Raw genomic sequence first — 16,178 nt, forward strand, 5'->3', positions numbered from 1 at the left:
CATCTCCAGAGCGTCACAAAGGGACCAGGTCGCCCCCCAGGATCTTGCCTGATGCTTGGTGGCCATAGAAAATGCCTGCATTGGGAAGGAGCCTGAAGAGCGCCGGCAGCGAGAAGAGCGTGGAGAGGGGTCTGGACTAGTTTTGTGGGCCCAGGGATCAGCAAAATCAGCCTGGAGGACAAAAGTAGAGAAACAGCTTGGAGAATATGAGAGAAATAGAGAGCGGAATTGGCTGTGTCTTTGGGTTAATGCTACCATTCTCTGCAGAGCCCTGAGGATCGATAATGCCAGAGAGAGCCAGGGCCATGGAAATGGGCAGAGAGAGGGAGGCCATGTCCACACTACAAACTTTGGTCAGTATACAGCCACCAAAGTTAGTATATCACTCGCGTGCATGCACACTTGGCTCCTTGCATCGGCACTGTGCAGACTCATCAGGCATGCATGGGTCGATGCAAATGAGGGTTGCCAATTTTGGCTGGATGTATTCCTGGAGGTTTCATCACATGACATTATCTTTGATTAAAGATTAATTAAAGACTCCAGGACAATCCCGGAGATGCCCACGGGTAGGTATCCCAATCAGCCATGCACCACCATCAGGCACAATGCCTTTTGGGAAATGTTTGCAATCTGTTATGGGGTAGAATCAACTTGCACAGGAATCTCTGGGAGCTTGGGGTCAAGTTCCCAGGATCATAGAATCATAGAATATCAGGGTTGGAAGGGACCTCAGGAGGTCATCTAGTCCAACCCCCTGCTCAAAGCAGGATCAACCCCAACTAAATCATCCCAGCCAGGGCTTTGTCAAGCCTGACCTTAGAAACCTCAAAGGAAGGAGATTCCACCACCTCCCTAGGTAACGCATTCACCCTCCTAGTGAAATAGTGTTTCCTAATATCCAACCTAAACCTCCCCCACTGCAACTTGAGACCATTACTCCTTGTTCTGTCATCAGCTACCACTGAGAACAACACATCCACTGCTTTCCCCTCATCCATAGAGCCAGTTATCTCATCATAGAAGGCAATTAGATTAGTCAGGCATGACTTGCCCTTGGTGAATCCATGCTGACTGTTCCTGATCACTTTCCTCTCCTCTAAGTGTTTCAGAATTGATTCCTTGAGGACCTGCTCCATGATTTTTCCAGGGACTGAGGTGAGGCTGACTGGCCTGTAGTTCCCAGGATCCTCCTTCTTCCCTTTTTTAAAGATGGGCACTACATTAGCCTTTTTCCAGATGCAATGTTCTCTATCCCATAATGCATCCATATCACATAATTTTCATGCCTTTTCTTAAAATTCTACAAACCCACCTGGCACTTATCTTTGGTGTCATAAAATCATAGAATGATAGAAGATTAGGGTTGGAGGAGACCTCCTGAGGTCATCTGTCCAACCCCCTGCTCAAAGCAGGACCAACACCAACTAAATCATCCCAGCCAGGGCTTTGTCAAGCCGGGCCTTAAAAACCTCTAAGGATGGAGATTCCACCATCTCCCTAGGTAACCCATTCCAGTGCTTCACCACCTTCCTAGTGAAATAGTGTTTCCTAATATCCAACCTAGACCTCCCCCACTGCAACTTGAGACCATTGCTCCTTGTTCTGTCATTTGCCACCACTGAAATCAGCCAAGCTCCATCCTCTTTGGCACCCCACTTCAGGTAGTTGAAGGCTGCTATCAAATCCCCCTCACTCTTCTCTTCTGCAGACTAAATAACCCCAGTTCCCTCAGCCTCTCCTCATAAGTCATGTGCTCCAGCCCCCTAATCATTTTCGTTGCCCTCCGCTGGACTCTCTCCAATTAGTCCACATCCTTTCTGTAGTGGGGGGGTGTCCCAAAACTGGATGCGATACTCCAGAAGTGGCCTCACCAGTGCCAAATAGAGAGGAATAATCACTTCCCTCGATCTGCTGGCAATGCTTCTACTAATGCAGCGCAATATGTCATTAGCCTTCTTGTCAACAAGGGCATATTGTTGACTTATATCCAGCTTCTCATCCACTGTACTCCCCAGGTCCTTTTCTGCAGAACTGCCGCCATTCGAAATATGGAGCCAGCAGAGCTCTGCACTTTTCGTATGAATGTAAAAACCGGTCATGTGATCCTCCTGTGTTTGCAGACCCACAGGAAGAATCGTGACTGTTAGGGGCTTATTCCTTCACCCGCTCACTGCCGTGGTCCTTCTCGCATGAACAGAGAGCAACAATACCCGAAGTCCAAAGGTTCAAACAATTTGATGTTTATTGGGGTGAACTTCCAGCTAGCAATGATTCCAATTTCCTTCCCCTTAGTGTCCCCCTTCCCAGCTCTGACCCCACAGAGCCTTACCTGTGACCATTCCCCCCTTTAGCAAAACATGATTCCAATTTCCCTACCCCCATTCTCCGTTCCCATTCCCCCCACTCTTCCTAATTGACTGCAGACTATATAGTAAAACTTGAGTTCTGCTTAGCTATACCTTAACCAATCATTTTACTGAAATTTAACTAACCAATCCTAACATATTGTAACATGATTATTTAACCAATTATATCCCACCACCTTAATTAGTTTACACCCAGTAAAATTAATTATACAGCAGACAGAAACAATCACAGAACCAGACAGAGATTATACAGACAAACAATAGGGAAATGGGGAGTACAATGATAGAACAACACAGAAATGAGGATTTCACATCCCAGCTATTGATAAGTGAGTTCTTGCCAGACAGGATGCTATCAAACTAAGTTTCCTTTTACATCTTCCAGGCACTTCCCTTTCTCTGGAGGCGATAGGCATTATCAGGACAGGTTTGTATCCTAACAGCCCACTAGCACCTTCTTTCAATGTGACTAGTTTGGGATGTGAGGAGGTGACCGGTTGCTTCCCTGTTTATGGCTGCCTCTGCTGCTTAGCCAAAGGCCTTAGCCTAAGAACAGGGCCCAGACTGTCACAGTAGGAGAAGGCCCTTACACCGGCAGACAGTGATTTTGATTCTTTCTTTTATACCTCTGTGACGTTATTGACATAAGCTGGGACCGTATAGATCATTGTTGCAACCAAGGTCCTGTAGTGGCACCAAATCTTGTATAAAGGGGGTCAAATGAGGTGTCTAAGACCAGGCTATGGTTTGCTGGTTATGATTATGCTGTCTACATGTGTATCATTTTTATAGTTAAAAGTTATGAATATTGGCTCTATACTGTCTGTATTTCAAACTTGTGCTATGCTTCTGGGTGACACACCAGACAAGTTGGTGTCAGCTCTGCCTAGCCTTCTTGGTGGCCCATTAAGGACCATCAGCTACACAGCTGACCCAGTGAGAGAAGGCAGACATGCCTTGGGACTCAGCAAGGTGTGCAGGGACCTGCCTAAGGACAGAACTCTGAGGTTTTTCCAGGCCATGTGATAGGCAGCTTGTCTTTGGGACAAAGAAAGAAAGACCACATGGCAAGAGACTATAAAAAGCTGCTGCAGCTCCTCCATCTTGTCTTCAATCCTGTTTCTTACCTCTGGAGGGACTTTGCTACACTGAAGCTTTGAACAAAGGCCTGAAAGACCCATCCCAGCTGTGGATGTTCTCCAGAGACTTGATTTGAACCTGCAGTTTATTCTATCACTGCTGCAAGCCTGAACCAAGAACTTGGCCATTACTGTATGTCATTGATTCTATTGAACCAATTCTAGCTCTCATCTCTATTTCTTTCTTTTTATGAATAAACCTTTCGATTTTAGATTCTAAAGGATTGGCAACAGTGTGATTTGTGGGTAAGATCTGATTTGTATATTGACCTGGGTCTGGGGCTTGGTCCTTTGGGATCGAGAGAATCTTTTTTCTTTTACTGGGGTATTGGTTTTCATAACAATTTGTCCCCATAGTGAATGGCACTGGTGGGGATACTGGGAAACTGGAGTGTCTAAGGGAATTGCTTGTGTGACTTGTGCTTAGCCAGTGGGGTAAAACCAAAGTCTTCTCGGTTTGGCTGGTTTGGTTTGCCTTGGTGTGCATAGAAATCGCAGCCTTGGGCTGTAACTGCCCTGCTTTAAGCAAATTTGTCCTGAATTGGCACTCTCCATTGAGTCCCACCAGAACCAGCATCGTTACAACCTCTATAACTAGCTAAGTGATAAGAATACACCTAAATTCTTAGAGTACAGGCCTTTACAGACAGGCCTGAATATCTATATCCTAACAGTGACAATGGGGGACACGGTGATTTCTTGGAGGACAGATTGCTAAGGGACATAGCAAAAAACATTTCCAGGCTGCTGGAATTCACAGAGCAGCTGCAGACGATGGAACATTGCTTCTGGGCCTGAGAAACAAGCCCCGGCTGATGGGATTGCACGGTAAGGCAGGTTTGGGATGACGAGCAGTGGCTGCAGAACTTTGAGATGCCAAAGGCCATATTGCTGGATCTGTGTAGTGAGCTCCTCCCAGCCCCCCCAGGTAGGGATACCAGAATGAGAGTTGCACTAACAGTGGAGAAGCAAGTGGTGATCACCTTCTGGAAGCTTGCAATGCTGGATTACTACGGATCAGTGAGCTTTCAGTTGGAAAATTCACAGTGGGGGCTGTTGTCATGCAAGTATGCAGATCCATTAATCATCTCCTGCTATGGACAGTGACTCTCAGCAATGTGCACAAAACAGTGGATGGATTTCCAGCAATGTTGCAAGGATAGGTTCCTGGGTTAGTGTTTTTGTCGTGTGGTGTGTGGTTGCTGGTGAGTATTTGCTTCAGGTTGGGGGGCTGTCTGTAGGCAAGGACTGGCCTGTCTCCCAAGATCTGTGAGAGTGATGGGTCGTCCTTCAGGATAGGTTGTAGATCCTTGATGATGCGTTGGAGAGGTTTTAGTTGGGGGCTGCAGGTGATGGCTACTGGCGTTCTGTTATTTTCTTTGTTGGGCCTGTCCTGTAGTAGGTAACTTCTGGGTACTCTTCTGGCTCTGTCAATCTGTTTCGTCACTTCAACGGGTGGGTATTGTAGTTGTAAGAATGCTTGATAGAGATCTTGTAGGGTTTGTCTCTGTCTGAGGGGTTGGAGCAAATGCGGTTGTATCGTAGAGGTTGGCTATAGACAATGGATCGTGTGGTGTGATCTGGGTGAAAGCTGGAGGCATGTAGGTAGGAATAGCGGTCAGTAGGTTTCCGGTATAGGGTGGTGTTTATATGACCATCGCTTATGACCACCGTAGTGTCCAGGAAGTGGATCTCTTGTGTGGACTGGTCCAGATTGATGGTGGGATGGAAATTGTTGAAATCATGGCGGAATTCCTCAAGGGCTTCTTTTCCATGGGTCCAGATGATGAAGATGTCATCAATGTAGCGCAAGTAGAGCAGGGGCGTTAGGGGACGAGAGCTGAGGAAGTGTTGTTCTAAGTCAGCCATAAAAATGTTGGCATCCTGTGGGGCCATTCGGGTACCCATAGCAGTGCCGCTGATGTGATTACTTTTATACTTGGAATGTTGTTTGATTTTAGCCAAAGTGTTAAATTGTCTCAAGTCGTGCGAGTCACCAACTCTTCTTTTATTTAAATGTGTTGATGAGAAAGAATTATTTATTTTGCTATTCACAGTTTCTGTTTTTCTTGTGCCAGGGATTTTTAAATCTATTTACTTAACTGGGTGGCTGGTTAATCAGTTAGCCGACTACCTGACTGAGCGAATACAGCAGAGGAGGAGGAAGTCTGCATGGAATCCAGATGAAGAGTCCTACAAACACGTGGAGGGAAGACATTACTTTTGACTCAGCAGACTACAGATTTTGGTGATCAAAGACAAACTGAGACTCAGGTGAATTCAGCCTAAGCTTTTGGGAACTCTGAGTTTCTTCTCCCTGTGTTTCTGTGGGGACTGACCTGTTTAGATTTAATGTGTCTTTTTATTTACGTTTATGTGTAATTGTGAAGATAATGTGTATGGATTATAAAGTCGCCATGTTATGCTATAAAAAATAACTTCTTGTTGTTGTTATTTATTTTTCTTTATCATAAGATTTTATAAAGTTGGTACTTCAGAATTAATTTCATTCCTTTTGGTTCTTTTGGACTTGAATGTGGGGAGGCTGGCCCTGTGCAATCATTGCTGGAAATCATCAGTGACTGAATTCTGGGTCTCTGGCTGCTTTTCTATGGAGTTGGGTTTTTAGGCCCTGGAGAAGGGCTGTAGCCCACAAAAAGGTGGCACATACACCAGCCGTGGATCTCACAGGTCAGTGTATCTGAAGCTGTGGTTTTCCTGGCTGGCCCCTGGCATGGAGAGGTAGGAGTACGGATGTAACCACATGGTATGTTCAGGGGTGTAGGAAGCTGCTACCATGGAGTTCTCTAAAGACGACAAAGGGTGGGGAGTCTGGGATTTTTGGACCTGTAGGCCAGCCAGGGTCTACAGCATTTGGGTTTGCTGCCTGAGAAGACCCATTATGTCATGGTGTGTCTCCTTCTTCTTTTCCTGCTGGGACTCCTCTGTCTGCTCTTTCCTTCTCCATGGTGTCTGCCACGTTGGCCCACCAGGCCCTTTGTTTGCAGGCCGATGCAGCACTGGCTTGCAGGATCTCACAGAACACATCCTCCTTGGTGCTCTTCTTTCTCCTCCTCAGCAGGGTCCTGTGGGTGTGGAAGGGGTAGGCTTTAAGGCTACTGTGGCAGCAGCTGCTGATAAAAACAGCCAGCTGTACCACTGGATTGACAGTCACAACGTTTCAAAACTCCCTTTCCTTGTTCCATAAGAACCTTTACTAAGAGATGCTGATTGGCACGTCAGCTTTGAGCACAGATCGCAGAAGAAATAAGGCTGCCCACCCTAGGAACCTTCAGAAGAGGATTGCAAAGTCTTGAATCATAGAATATCAGGGTTGGAAGGGACCTCAGGAGGTCATCTAGTCCAACCCCCTGCTCAAAGCAGGACCAACCCCAACTAAATCATCCCAGCCAGGGCTTTGTCAAACCGGGCATTAAAAACCTCTAAGGATGGAGATTCCACCACCTCCCTAGGGAACCCATTCCAGTGCTTCACCACCCTCCTAGTGAAATAGTGTTTCCTAATAGCCAATCTAGACCTCCCCCACTGCAACTTGAGACCATTGCTTCTTGTTCTGTTATCTGCCAGCACTGAGAACAGTTTAGCTCCATCCTCTTTGGAACCCCCCTTCAGGTAGTTGAAGGCTGCTATCAAATCCCCCCTCACTCTTCTCTTCTGCAGACTAAACAATCCCAGTTCCCTCAGCCTCTCCTCGTAAGTCATGTGCCCCAGCTCCCTCATAATTTTATTTGCCCTCTGCTGGACGATCTCCAATTTGTCTACATCTTTTCTGTGGTGGGGGGCCCAAAACTGGACACAGTACTCCAGATGTGGCCTCACCAGTACCGAATAGAGGGAATAATCACTTCCCTCGATCTGCTGGCAATGCCCCTACTAATGCAGCCCAATATGCTGTTATCATTCTTGGCAACAAGGGTGAACTGTTGACTCATATCCAGCTTCTCGTCCACTGTAATCTCCAGGTCCTTTTCTGCTGCTTTGCCAGTCAGTCCCCAGCCTATAGCCGTGCATGGGATTCTTCCTTCCTAAGTGCAGGACTCTGCACTTGTCCTTGTTGAACCTCATCAGATTTCATTTGGCCCAATCCTCTAATTTATCTAGGTCACTCTGGACCCTATTCTTACCCTCCAGTGTATCTACCTCTCCCCCCAGTTTAGTGTCATCTGCAAATTTGTTGGTGGTGCAATCCATCCCATCATCCAGATCATTAATGAAGATGTTGAACAAAACCGGCCCCAGGACCAATCCCTGGGGCACTCCGCTTGATACCGGCTGCCAGCTAGACATGGAGCCATTGATCACTACCTGTTAAGCCCGACGATCTAGCCAACTTTCCATCCACCTTATAGTCCGTTCATCGAATCCATACTTTGTTAACTTGCTGGCAAGAATACTGTGGGAGATCATATGAAAAGCATGAACATTTCATCAAGACCATTCAGGAGGATACAAGGGACATCCCTGTGTATATTAACTGCTCTGCATGCGCCCCCTCCGCCCCCACCTCCAAAAGGCCTAACCCTAGAGGGAATGAAAAGCAGACACCAATTCTACCTCTGGTTGTTGTACCTTGCGTATGAGTAAAACACTGAAAAGTTGACATCATGTCTTATTAACTTGGGGATGGGCCAGGTGCCATCTTTACATTTAACATTGTGAGGGGAAATGCGGCACACACTTACCCGCGGTCCCTTCCCCTTTTGTGGGCTCACCCATGATTAGCTGGTGGGACTGGCTAGACTGTGGTGGAAGTCTTGAAAAGTCCTGGCTTGTGTCATGACATGACCCCTCCCCCCCACTGCATCTTTCCCCTCCTCCTCTTGTTTGTTCACAGCAGGGGTCTCTGGCTCCTCGGAGGTATCCCGGGTGCAGTCTGCGGGGTGGTGGTAGGGTCTCCCCCAAGTACGACATGCAGCTCGTTGTAACCGCGGCCGCTCTGCGGCTCAGCACCTGACGGATTGTTGCGCTCCCTGGCTTTATGGTGCACCTGCCACAGTCCCTTTGCTTGCACGCGGAACCCGGTCGCCCCTCTTCTCTTGCATGCCCCGTGCAATCTGTTCACAGACGACCATGTTCCTACGGCTGGTCCAGAGCTGGGCCTGCACGGCCTGTTCTCCCCACAGGCCCAGGAGGTGCAATCCCGCCTGTCCCCTCCCGGCAGGAGGGCGTTTAGTGCGTGCAGTCGGCCTCGGCGGCTGGGCAGTTGCACAAAGCAAGGGAGATCTGGTAGGTGTGCCCGCCACGGTGGGCAATCAGGAAAAGGCATTTCAAAAATACCCAGGAGTATTTTTTTAAGGGCGGGGGTGGCTTCTGGTCTCCATGACTCCTGGGCAATGGAGTTCACAACTGAGATGACGGTGACTTTTGTTGCAGTGCATTGTGGGACAGCTGCTGGAGGGCTGTTGGGTTGACACAGGTCATGTAGTGGCTACACTCGTGCTGCGTCGACCTCAGCAGGACACCTGTCGCTCCGTGCTGCTCAGAGAGATGGTTTTACTGCATCGGTGTACGGGACAATTTTGTTGTTCGGAGACAAATTTTCATGTGGACACGTGCACAACTGGGTTGACGCACGGTGACTTAGGTTGACCTAACTTTGTAGCGTAGACCAGGCTGGAAAGAAAGTGGAAGGGGGGGCTGGGAACCCCACAGTTCTTCCAGAACATCATTCACATCCTTGCAATGTCACATGCTCTACCGGTGCCCCTCAGCTCCCCTAGGCAGAGATACCCAGAACGGCATTGGCCACGGGGCAAGATTGAGACAATCCAGTTCTGTTTAGTTGGGACCAGGTCTCCAAAGGCAAATGCCTCCATATAAAACCTCCCTCAGTCGCTGAGGCCTTTGATTAGAAGGGAAACTTGGCTGCCCGACTGCTTGTTAGCAAGTGAACCCAGACAAGACGGGATGGCTCATCTCAGCAGTGCCAAACCAAGCAATCTGAACAGCCTGCCGGGTTGGGCTTGCTATGCCACCGTGAAGCTCTGGCGTCTTCAGTTTAATTGCTTTCCGTCTCCAGCAGTCAGGCAGCAGTCACTAGGAACTGTGGGCTAGGCCTGGCATGAGCAGACAGAGGGCACATGACCGCTTCTCATAACATCCACTTAAGGGGAAAGCTACTGATGCTTCTGATCAGCCCAATCCAGTTAGCGAAGGCCGCCTTTGACTTGTGTCCCCAGCTCCGTAAATGCACAAGAGATGAGACTGGCCACTCAGATTAACCCTTCATTTGCTGGCCCTAGGCTACCCCCAGCAGGGCGATCTCAGCTGGTTGTTTTGCTGGCTATTAAAATTGCCACCATTCTTTGGAAGGCTGTTGTTAATCTATGTCACCAACTGCGGGTGGGGGGCGAGTGGCAGAGCCAGGATTAGAGACCAGCTCTCCTAAGTCCCAGCCCAGTGTTCTGTTCACTGGGTGATGCTGTCTTTCTGGGCCTGCCTCCACGAGCAGGAAATGTGCCTGCAATTGCTTGTCTGGTTCTGAGACGGGGTTTCCAGGGGTGCGTGTGTGCAGGTTACAGGCCCCAGCAGAGCTGGTGCTGCACAGCTCTTGGAAAAACGAATCCAGTGACTCGATCTCCTGAGACAAGCCCAAACTCCCCTGCTCGGTGGACGGTGGCAGGCTGCTAACTTGCTTCGTCCTTCATTGGTCTCCAGTACTGGCTTGCCAGGAGATGGGTGCCAGGCGTAGCGGGAAGAGAGCCTGAGACATAAGCCCTTGTATTAGAGGCCTGGTATGAGGCCTAAGGCCTGAACTAAAGTCATGGTTAAAACTTTGCTGATATGAAGCAGAGTCAGGCTGTAAGCAACAGGCAGGCCCTGCTTACCGAATTTGGCAAGCACAGGGATGATACTGCAAAAACACATGTTCCTGAGAGGTGCTGGGCAAGGAGCGCTCCAGCAAGCACATTCCAGAAGGGTGTTACCAGAACACCTCAATATCAGCACATTGCCCCAGAATAACAGGGACACACTGACCCGTGTGCTAAAAATAAGGTCAGAATGACAGCATGATAAATAAAAATGTTTTAATCAAACCAACAGGTACAAGGCAATCGGCGGTGCCCTAATATGTCAGAGGGTGGCACCCCGATCCATCAGGGGTGATACATCACTTGTTGGTACTGGTGTATAAAGACGTATCTCAGAGGGAGTGTCTTTGGCCAGCCGAGGGAGCAGTGAAAAGTCCCGCCACTGACTGAGCTGTGTCCATTGTCACGAGCATCCATGTCTTAGTATCCTCGTAGAGTCTGCCAGGGGCTATTACCCTGCTTCGCTGGCAATAAACCTGGCCGGGCGCCTTCGCTGAAAACCGAGTCTGTGGATTTATTGCGCAGTTTAACTGAGGTTTGCTATCTCCACTACCTGCCCAGAGCTGGGACAGCACACTGAATAAACACACACGCAGCCAACATCTGACCACAGGGGTGACCCCGAGCGCTGATCTGGCAAGTAAGCGAGCTGGCCTCTGTAGGAATCGCGATCTAACATGGCTGTATCCACATGTGGTTACGAGGAGTCAGACTCTCCAGATCATCTTCATTAAAACCGTGTCACTGGGACATTAGCTTCCGTGACTCAGCCAGGCAGGGAGCCTATGGCCCCAGGCACCCCTGTATTCACACCCTACACACTGCTGCCACAGCGTTTGGACGTGCGAGGTAGCATTTGATAACCAGTAGCACACGGGTCTACAATATCATTGTGAAATGTATGGGACAAGGCTGCACGTGGAGTTATGGATGCTCTGATATTATGCTACAAAGTCTGTGGCTAAACCGTGTTTAAACCAGGCATGTCAGGTTTTCTCCAGACACAGGGAAGAGGCCAGCACTTCTGTCCGGGTTCCCTCCCCACTCTGAACTCTGGGGTGCAGCTGTGGGGAGCTGCATGAAAGACCCCCTAAGCTTATTTCTACCAGCTTAGGTTAAAAATTTCCCCAAGGCACAAATCCTTCCTTGTCCTTGGATGGTATTTCTGCCACCGCCTCGCTGGATTGTGGACCTAGGCTTGGCCCCTCGGGAAGCGATGCAGGGGACGGGGCTGGTTCCGGGGATGGTGACCCGCTCTCCGCGGGTGCCCTGTGGGGTATTGCAGGCTCCGGCTGAGCCTCTCGTGTAGGGTCATCTGCTGCTGATGCCAGTGCAGGCTCGGTGGTGCCCTCTGTCGTTGGAGATGTAGACGGGGTTGCAAACGCTGGACTCAGTGCTGGTTGCTTTGCCAGTTCCGGTTCTGGGACTGGCTTTGGCTGGGTCTCTGGGACTGGATCCACTATGGCTGTTGCAGTCGTTGGCAGGGGATCCGGTTCCATCACCTTCGTCGGGGTCTCTGGTAACACTGACGGGGCCCTGGTGGAAGGCTCAGGATCAGAGCTAGGCGGGATGGCTTGCTTAGCCTGGCTGCAGGTGACCATTCCCACCCTCTGGGCTAGCTTCACATGGTTGGCCAAGTCTTCCCCCGGCAGCATGGGAATGGGATAATCATCATAGACTACAAAAGTCCACATTCCTGACCAGCCCTTGTACTGGACAGGCAACTCAGCTGTAGGCAGGTTTAAAGAGTTTGATATGAAGGGTTAAATCGTCACTTGGGCCTCTGGGTTGATGAATTTGGGGTCCACTAAGGATTGGTGGATAGCTGACACCCATGCTCCAGTGTTCCTCCACACGATAACCTTCTTCCCGCCCACACTCACGGTTTCCCTTCGCTTTGAGGGTATCTGGGAAGCATCTGGGCCAGGGGACCTTTGGGGTGACTCCGGTGCGATGAACTGTAATCTGTTGGGGTTCTTGGGGCAGTTGGCCTTCCCATGCCCCAGCTCATTACATTTAAAACATCGCCCAGCTGACTGGTCACTGGGGTGAGGTGGGTTGCTGGAGACTGGTGTGGTGGGACGATAAGGTGTTTGGGGTTTTCCTTGGGATGTAGGTGGGGCCTTGGGCTGCCCCCGGTGGTAGGGTGTTGTCTCGGGCTGCCTCTTCTGATATCCACTCAAACTTCTACTAGTTTTTTTCTTTTCCGCCACCTCCGCCCATTTGGTTCTGATCTCCGCCGCCTCGATTACCGTTTGGGGCTTTCCATCTAGGATATACCGTTCTATTTCCTCAGGAAGACCCTCTGAGAACTGCTCCATTTGCATTAGGAGAGACAGATCTTCCAGAGATTTAACGCTTGCTCCTGATAACCAGGCATCCCAATGTTTCACAATGTGGTAGGGGTGTCGGGAAAATGCCACGTCTGGTTTCCACCTTAGGGCTCTGAACCGCCGACAGGCCTGCTCGGGTTTTAGCCCCATTCTGATTCCGGCCTTGTTTTTAAAAAGTTCGTAGCTGTTCATGGTGGTCCTTAGGCATTTCAGCTACCACCTCTCCTAAGGGTTCACTGAGCTGCGGTCTCAGCTCCACCATGTACTGGTCTGTAGAGATGCTGTACCCAAGGCAGGCCCTTTCGAAATTTTCTAAGAAGGCCTCTGTATCATCGCCTGCCTTGTAGGTGGGGAATTTTTTGGAATGGGGAGCGGTACCTGGAGAAGGATTGTTAGGGTTACCTGGTAGACCCAGCTTAGCCCTTTCCAGATCTAAGCGCTTCAGCTCTAACTCCACATCCGAGCCTTTTGCCTCTGCCTCCGCTTCCAAGCATTTTGCCTGTTTCCTCTCCTCCGCTTCCAGCTCCAAGCGCGTTAAGGCCATCTGTCTTTCATGGTCTGTCTGTCTCTCTTCAGCTTCAGATCTGGCTAATTCTAGTTTTTTCTGGACCTCACTTTCCATCATCCCAGCCTTCCTGAGCTTAGCCTAGCCTAACCCGAGAGCTAGAAAGAAAAAAAAAAAAAAAACAGCTTGTGAATTCCCTTGCTGTAACTTAACTCCTCTGCCTTCAGGCAAAAAAAAAAAAAAAAAAAACAACAACTTCAGCTGCTCTCAGCTTTAAAAAAAAAAGAAGTGTCCTTTAAAAAAACCCCTGTCCCTGCTTTCCAAGCAGCCAAAAGAAGAAAAAAAGTCCTTTTAATATCCTGAGGTTTGTGCTTCTGGTTCAAAATGATCCCACTGCACTGCCGCTGTGTCAGGGTTCCCTCCCACTCTGAACTCTGCGGTACAGATGTGGAGGGCCACATGAAAAACCCCCTACGCTTATTTCTACCAGCTTAGGTTCAAAACTTCCCCAAGGCACAAATCCTTCCTTGTCCTTGGACAAGTACTGCTGCCACCACCAAGTGACTTAGACAAAGATTCAAGGAAAGAACCACTTAGAGTTCCTGTTCCCCCAACATATCCCCCCCAAGCCCCTTCACCCCCTTTCCTGGGGAGGCTTGAGAATACTCTACCAACCAAATAGGTTAACAAGGTGCACACAGACCAGCCCCTTGGGTTTTTAGGACACTAAAAACCAATCAGGTTCTTAAAAGCAGAACTTTATTATAAAGAAAAAAGTAAAAGAAGCCCCTCTGTAAAATCAGGATGGAAGGGAATTTTACAGGGTAATCAGATTCAAAACACAGAGGATTCCCCTCTAGGCAAAACTTTAAAGTTACAAAAAAACAGGAGTAAACCTCCCTCTTAGCATAGGGAAAATTCCCAAGCTAAACCAAAAGATAATCTAATGCATTTCCTTGCTATTACTTACTATTTCTGTAATATTATATGTATCATTCCAGTAGGAGCTTGATTACTTGCTTGGTCTCTCCCTTTGTCTCCCAAGAGAACACCCAGAGAGCACAAAACAAAGCCTTCCTCCCCCCGCAGATTTGAAAGTATCTTCTTTCCCCATTGGACACCCACAGAGCACAAAACAAAACCTCCTTCTGACCCCCCCCCCCATTTGAAAGTATCTTCTTTCCCCATTGGTCCTTCTCATCAGGTGCCAACTAGGTTAATTGAACTGATTAACCCCTTACAGGTAAGGGAGGGATTTTATGCTACCTTTAGCTGTGTATTTATGACGACTTCCAACCAGGTGCCAGATTCAATGGGCTGGTCATTTGTATCCGAGGTACAGGAAGAAATCATTCACATTGTAAAAATCCGCATTAAGAAGGGGGAGACAACGTGGGAATAGGTGCTTTATCTGTGGGTATATTTCAGAAGCACACCTTTCAAAGGTTGATTGGACAATAAAGAGAGGGGGAGCAAACCCTTAAGTTGTCCTTCACCCAAGGAGACAAGGAAAGCGGGAGCCTGGGACTTTGGGGGGCTCCCAAAGCTAGCCAGCCATGGCTTTTACAATGGCTGTAGCTAGTTAAGTTAGGCCTTCATCATGAGCAAGTGTTTTTTTCACTTTTGTTTGCTTTAACGCTTTCTACCTTTATTCCTTCTGCTTGGCATCATTTAAGCAATGTCCTTTTGTTGATGAGCTTGATGCAGGTTTGTTATAACCCAGCTCCGGGCCGTGCTTCCAGGGAGGGTGTGTTTACCGCCGTTAAGTTAGTGACTCTTTAAAAGGGCAGCGAAGGGATTCTCTCCTGGGACTGGACAGGGGCTGGGGCTGTGCCTTGCAGAGAAACATCTCTGGGGAGCTGGGCGCAGCACTTCACTGATTGTTCCCCGCTTGGCAAGATTTGGGCCAGGAGAGCCTCGAGGAGTTTGCTGGGGGGGCAGGGAGCTCATGCTTGCTGGGGCAGAGGAAACACAGAGGCTCGGGGTCTCCCCCACAGCTTGTTACAGTGCCCTTTGCCTGTACACTCTGGGCACCTGTGTCTACCATGGATGACAAGCTGATCCTGGCAGGTTCCTTGTTCATTGGCTCCCCGGCTGTGGGTCTGTGACCTCATTCTGTGGCGGAGGGTGAGGTGATAGTGGCTTCAAACAGTGTTAAGAGAGCCCTGAATTTAACAGGTCATTTGGAGGGGGTAACCAGCCGTGCAACCGTTGGCTGGCTGTTCCACGACTGGCTCCCCCCCTTTGTCTGTGTCCTGCCGCAGGGAGGCCTCCCAGGCTTCCTCCCCAATTGCCCCCCCTTCCCTGTGGGATGAAGGTGGCTTGTCCCCACTGGGTGCTGCACATGACTGCATGGGCAGACCGGGTGGGAAGTTCTCGCACCCTGGGTTGGCCATCCTGGCTGCACACAAAGGACCAAAGGCTGCTCTCAGTTACAGGGGGTTGAATCAATCAAGGGCACCTCTGCCAAAAAGTGAGGCTGAATCTCCCATGCACGTTACGTGGAGCATCTGTTGGTACCAAACCAGTGACTCATCAGAGCCTCCAGGAAGGGGACAATCAGGAGAATTTACTGTATACCTCCCCCATACACACACACCTCCTCTCTTTGTATATCACTGACTATCTATCTATCTAATCTCATCATCTCTTACTCCATGTCTGTCTTTTTTTTTTCCTGCCCCTTCAAAGTGATGAGTAACTGTCAAACTGCTGATTGAAGACATTTACCGGCTCTGCGATTCCCATGGCAATTGGCTGCCGGAATACTTGCTGTCCGCACATCCAACTGAAAGGTCTCCCTTCACTCATCAAGCTGTTTTCTCTTTGCCCCCCTTTTCTTTTCTCTTCCCCCTTTTTTAAGCTCCCATTTTAATAATGTGCAGAAAACTTCAAACAGAGGCAAAGCCATGGGGAGGAAGGAGCTGCTGTTGGATAGAGGCTGTGAGACCCTCTGACCTCCCACGAGCTGGAACTAATACCCCATGAAGGGAAGCTTT

This window comes from Caretta caretta, chromosome 17 (genome assembly GCF_965140235.1).
Source record: "Caretta caretta isolate rCarCar2 chromosome 17, rCarCar1.hap1, whole genome shotgun sequence".
NCBI classification, from domain to species: domain Eukaryota; kingdom Metazoa; phylum Chordata; order Testudines; family Cheloniidae; genus Caretta; species Caretta caretta.